Consider the following 6,345-nt stretch of genomic DNA (forward strand, 5'->3'; position numbering starts at 1 on the left):
GAAAGGAAAGGAAAGGAAAGGAAAGGAAAGGAAAGGAAAGGAAAGGAGGAAGAGAAGAGAAGAGAGAAGAGAAGAGAAGAGAAGAGAAGAGAAGAGAAGAGAAGAGAAGAGAAGAGAAGAGAAGAGAAGAGAAGAGAAGAGAAAACAAAAAAGGAAGGTGCTTGTATGGATATATTGCTGTTTAAAAGGTAAGATACAGAGGAAAGGATAAATGTTCTTTCAGCTGAAGAAGATCACCACTAGAGTTCCATGTCAGTCAGCACTTTCATAAAGTGTAACTTTCATAAATGATAACCCAGAAATACTGTATGTAAGCAGTAAGCAGTAAGATTTGCTGATGGGGTGAAGTTACTTAAAGTAGCAGGAAAACAAGCAGACTAGAAAACTGTAGAAGAACATTACAAGTGATTGAGAAATTGCAGATGAAATTAAATACGGATAAATCAAGTGTGGTGTAGAGGTGAAACGCACTTCTAGGTTTGTATGTAAACTGATGGGTTCCGAGCTGGTTAGTACCACTCAGGAGTGAGATCCTGAGGTTACATGAAATAAATCAACATTGCACTCAGCAGCAGTCAAAAAAGCAAATCAAACCTAAGGAACGATAGGACACCGTTATGCCATTGCATTGGAAGGGAAACAAGCCGCTGGTATGTAAGGAATTCGGGTAGCTATTGCTTGTCATTAGTAGCTTGACATTAGCCGAGTGCAGAGTAAATTTAGTCAAGTCTTGAGCTGCAGTGTGAACTCCCAGTAACCTGAATGTGGTATGTAGTGGTGTTTGAGCAGCACTGAGAGGCATTGTGCTGGGGTCAGATGGGGACAGGGGGACTGCTGACAGGGGACTGCGCCGGATGAGAGCCATAACAAGCAAGTAAAAGAAACCATTCCGCCCCGCAACAAGGACCCGCCAATCTGATAGAGCATAGCATACGTGTGCCAACAACTGATGGGGCTATAGCTGATGAAGCAAAGATTGTACGGGTGTAAGAACCCAGAGGAAGCCTTGAACAGGGTCCCTTCTTGGAGGTACCCAACATGAGCTGATCTACAGATACCCTTAAATTCTCACTGCTTTAAATAAGAAACAACTTCAATAATGAATTCTGGGTGCCCGGTGGAGAACCATACTGCTCGGGGAAACAACGGGATTCCCTAACAGCATAAATTCATGGTTTGCCTACACCTTGAGTGCAGGTGTGCTGTTCTGGCCTCTGTGTCTCACAAGGGATGTACCAGAATTAGAAGAAGTTCAGAGAGGGACAGTCAAATATGTGGGACAGTCCTATATGATATGACGTGGTAGGGTAGAGCTGGAGAAGGGAGAACTTGGTGGGGAAGGGCAAATGCTGCACCTCTCCTTCTAAAACAAGGATTCTCTTCCAGGGAGGGAAACAGCTCATCTTTTGACATCGCTGTGGCAGATGAGTCAGTTTCTTGGCACCTCTGTGGCCTTCAAGTTTGTGTTATCTCCAGATCAAGGCCTGAGGGCAGAGGCAAGGGGCTAATAAGGGGTTAATTAATCTTGAAAATAGCAAACTGACCCCTCACTGCCATAGTGGCATCCTACTCAGCAGCCAATGGGTTAACACAGGAGAAAGCAAGGGCATGAAGGTGAGAAGGACCATCTGTGAGGTCTTGGTAGTTAGGGTGTCCTTGAAGAGGTGAACATTGGCCCACACCTTCCACTTCGGGGGTCTTCCTTGGGAGGCACAGCCCCACGACAAGGAAGCAGTGGGACTGTGGTGGCAGTGAAAGATGTTCCCACAGCTGAGAACATGCTGGTTGCAGGGGAAGTTACAACTCTTTGGCCCTATGTTCTGGCAGCAGAACATCCATGTTGTCAAAGCTGGTTGACACGCACGTGGCAGATGGTTGTGGGTATTGCTGAATTTCTGAGGAGGCCTTTGGGCCATCGTTTACCTTGATACTTTCTACCAACTGTTGGTAAGTGCCTAAGTAGGTGATGTCTCCTGCTGTTGCCTTCTTGGTGACAATGACTACAGAAGTCTTTGGGGGGGGGGGGGGGGGTAGAAAGGGAGGAGAGGAGGACTAATGTGGCCAAACTAACAAGGTCTCTTTTCTCCTATTTCTTTTTGTAGGAACCATCCTGCTTTTCTGTGTCTACCATTGCTCCGGGGATAGAGTTCAGGAAACAGATGGGGAAAGTGACATGGAATAGAAGTTATTTTTAGGAGGACGAATAAGGAAAGGAGTAGAATCAGAGAGTCATGAACAGAGTGAGGAACAGCATCATAAGAGCCTCTTTCAGTTAAGGCTGGAAGAGATCTGTGGAGGTGTCTTTGTGCCATGTCTAATCAGGTTTTAAATATCTCAAAGGATGGAGACTCCACAACCTTTCTGGTCAAACTTCTCCAGTGTTTTACCACCCAAAGAGTAAAAAGATTATTTTTGTATGCTGAAGTAGTATGTCCTGTGCTCACTACCTCTTGTCCTTTCCCTGAATACCACTGAGAAGACTTTGGGCCCATCTTGTTTACACTAGCTATTTGTACACTTTGAGAAGATCTCCCCTGAGCTTTTCCTTCTTGAAGCTAAACAATCCCAGCTACCTCACCATCTCCTCACGTCTGATGCTCCACATGTCGGATGAAGCAATAATCATCTTAGTGGCCTGTAGTGGCATGGTCACTGGCTCGCTCCAGTACATCCATCACCCCTGTACTGGGGAACCCAGCTCTGAATGAATAATGAAGTCACAGTCTCCTCAACAATTTTTATCCTTCAAGGCACACTTAATCTTATCCACATCCTGCTTTTTGACAAGCCTCTCAGAAAGGAAGTTACCCTGGGAACAGCAGATTGTAGCGCAGAGAAAAAAACAAAATGCCATTTCTACAATCCAGCACTGAAGTGAAAGGAAATAAGTTATGTTTAGGTCTAGCTTCAGTAATGACTACCTAAACACACAAGTTTACTGCAAATGTGCATTTATCTCTTTTAAAGCCCATTTGAAAAGGCTAAAACAAAACTGTTGTGAGAAGTGCCATTAGGAAAAGAAAGTAAAATGCCTTTCAAAGACTTGAAGCTGTAGCAGAAAAAGAAAAGTAAATAATAAAATCAGAATAGTTGCTGGTATCATTTCCAGTCTCCCCCTCAGGCCACTGCTTTAGCTAGGCCCATGCAACCCCATACTGTTAGTCAAGGATGTCCCTCCAGGTTAACCAGCAACAATGTCCATTTTTAGGGCACCCGTCATCTTTCATGGCTTTAATTTTATGTGAATGAAGCCTGCTGTGAGAGTGACTTGCTCTGTTCTTTGCTGGGCTGCAGCTGCAGCCTTGGTTTTCTTTACGGTGGTCTCGGTAACTGGGGGTGACATTTACTTCTGTAGCTGGCTTCCTGTACTACAGAGCTCATCTTGCACTGGGACAGAAGTGCCCTTCCTAGCACCATTGTTGTTACTTGTTATTACAAGCCAGATTTGCGTAGGTCTGTCTCTTCCCATGTGTTTCCACCTCAATCCTCTGGACCAGGACTCTCCATGAGAGTTGCAGTCGTCTCTTCTCTACCTTTTAATTTAATTTAATTTTTTTTCAGGCCACCATGTGTCTCCTGCCATATGTGATGGTTCCTCAATGGCATGTCTCTGTTCTCATGCCAGCCCCGACCTTTCTATTTGATTCAGCTTTTCACCACTTGCCCACTGCTCCTTAAAACAGATGGTTAGCCTTTCCTTCTCCTCCTACATCTGCCTCTTCAAAGTCATGGTCTTTACTGCATCAGATAATACCCTGCGCTGGTCAAACTTTGAACATTTCAGTTCTGATTAATAAATGTTCGGTGCTGCTTTTCACCCTTCACTCCCAATACTTTCTCCACAAACTCTTTGACTCTTTTCAAAGCCTGTTGGCTGACGGACAGCCATGTCCAACTGCCTCACACTTTGCTCTGTCTCAGGCACATTCTTCACCACTTTTCCAAACTGCCTTTCAGTATTAGAGAGTGTATTGGGCTCACGTGGCAAGGCTTTGGTACCAGGGGGGCCACAGGGGTGCCCTCTGTGAGCAGAGCCCAGCAGCTGCCCCATGGCAGAGCAGAGCCAGCTCCAGCCAGCTCCAAAAGGGACCCGCTGCTGGCCAGAGCTGAGACAGTGAGTGATGCTGGGTGGGCCTCTGGGAGAGCAGAGTTAAGGAAGGGGAAAAACCTGCTGCAGCACAGCAGCTGGGAGAGAGGAGTGAGAACTGGCCCTGCAGCTCCCCAGGTGAGTGCAGCAGGAGGGCAGGAGGTGCTCCAGGCAGGCAGCAGCAGTTCCCCTGCAGCCTGTGGAGAGGCCCCTGGTGGAGCAGGCTGTCCCCCTGCAGCCCATGGGTCCCACAGGAGCAGATCTCCACGCTGCAGCCCGTGGAGGAGCCCCCGGTGGAGCAGGTGGATGTGGCCTGGAGGAGGCTGCGGCCCATGGAGAGCCCCCGCAGGAGCAGGCCCCGGGCCGGAGCTGCAGCCCGTGGAGAGGAGCCCATGCAGGAGCAGGGGGTCTGGGGGGAGCTGCCGCCCGTGGGGGACCCGTGCTGGAGCAGTTTGCTCCTGGGGGATGGACCCCGTGGTACGGAGCCATGTGGGAGCAGTTCGGGAAGAGCTGCTGCCTGTGGGCAGCCCACACAGGATCAGTTGGGGAAGGACGGCATCCCGTGGGAGGGACCCCACGGGGAGCAGGGGCAGGGAGTGACCGTGAGGGAGCGGTGGAGACAAAGTGCTCTAAACTGACCACAACCCCCATTCCCCCATTCCCTTGTGCAGCTCGGGGGGAGGAGGTGGAAGAGGGCAGATGGAGGGAAGGCATTTTTGGTTTCTTTCCTTTGTTTCTCACTTGTCTAGCTTGTTAGTAATAGGCAATAAATCTTACTACCTCCCTATGCTGAGTCTGCTTTGCCTGTCCTGATAACTGTTGAGTGATCTCCCCGTCCTTATCTCAACCCTTGAGCCCTTTGCATCGTATTTTCTCCCCCTTTCTCTTTGAGGAGGGGAAGTGAGAGAGCAGCCATGGTGGAACTCAGCTGCCCACCTGATTAAAACCACCACAGTTGCAAGGTACTGTGTTTTTTTTTTTTTTTTTTTTTTTTCAGAAGAAACAAAGTGTTTAACAAAGAAATATATAGTTTCCTTTTTAAGGCTTCCTGGATAATTGTGGTTATTTCATATTCCCAACTGGGAGGAAGAGAATTGTTGATTTTACCTTCTTTTTTCTTACATGGAAATAAAAGGTCAACAGCTCTATATGTAAGGGGAACGTATCAGAATCAGGCTCTTTTTGTCTGTAATCCTTTCGTAAGGAAAAGATTTATCACACACCTTCCACAGACATATGGTAGCAGAGAATAATTTTTGAACTACTCTAATTAAAGTCAGTTTGGGGATAGTGGTACTTCTCTAACTGTTTCTAACTGATGACTTCAGGAACAGAATAGAATTCTGGCAATTTGGGAACAGCTGCCTCTGTGCAAGTTTAGCTAGGAGGGACAGAGAAGTGTGCTGGATGTGATGAAACCACGTGAGGATTTGTGGATCCCACCGTGAGGTGCATAGAGAGGGCCGGTGCCCTTCTGTAAGTGTTTTGGTTCTTGGCTGAGGAAAGAAAATGTGTTTTTGTTGTGAATGCTTCATTTTAGTATTTTGTAGTTTGTGTAAAGTCCTTACACAAGCATTAGGTTTGGTACTTTGCTCAGTGATGTAGCTGCACAGAGTGACAGATCCAATGTATGGGTGAGGGCCTCTGCACGTTCTCTTTTTCCTATACATGATCAACAAATAAGGGTAGACAAATAAGAGTGTGCTGTGGTCCTCCCAAAGACCTCAAGTACTAACGCGTAAACAAGAGACAAAAGTACCCCTGCCACATCAAAATTCAGGACAGCAGTGTACTTCATCAAATGGGCTGGCCTGTTGAGTAGAGTGTCTCAGGATGTTGATTATGAAGATGCACTCCATCTGCTTTCAGGTTAGTACGTGCAGTGAGCAAGCTGCCTGACCTTAACGTTTTTCATTTTTTTCACCTGAGTTTTGCTGGTTCTCCATGGTTCATTCTTGGTCTAGGAAAACAAACAAAAAAAAAGTGAACTCAGATCAAAATAAAAGGATTTCCTTTTCATTAATTACATGTTCTTAACTTGACAGATTTGGTTATTGATTTAGAAGGCAAATATCTGGCCAGATTGCAACACTGCTCGCAGTGTGGGACAGCTCTCGTAAAGGTGATTCAGGGCAGTTTCTGGAAAACAAGACATCAGATCTCTAAAACAGCTTTCTTTGTGCTAATGTAGGAAGGGCAAGTAAGAGTAAAGGTAAGAGTCCAGATACCGTAAGAAGCAGATACTGTGAAGGAAACTT

The sequence above is a fragment of the Oxyura jamaicensis genome, chromosome 2, assembly GCF_011077185.1.
Source record: "Oxyura jamaicensis isolate SHBP4307 breed ruddy duck chromosome 2, BPBGC_Ojam_1.0, whole genome shotgun sequence".
NCBI classification, from domain to species: Eukaryota; Metazoa; Chordata; class Aves; order Anseriformes; family Anatidae; genus Oxyura; species Oxyura jamaicensis.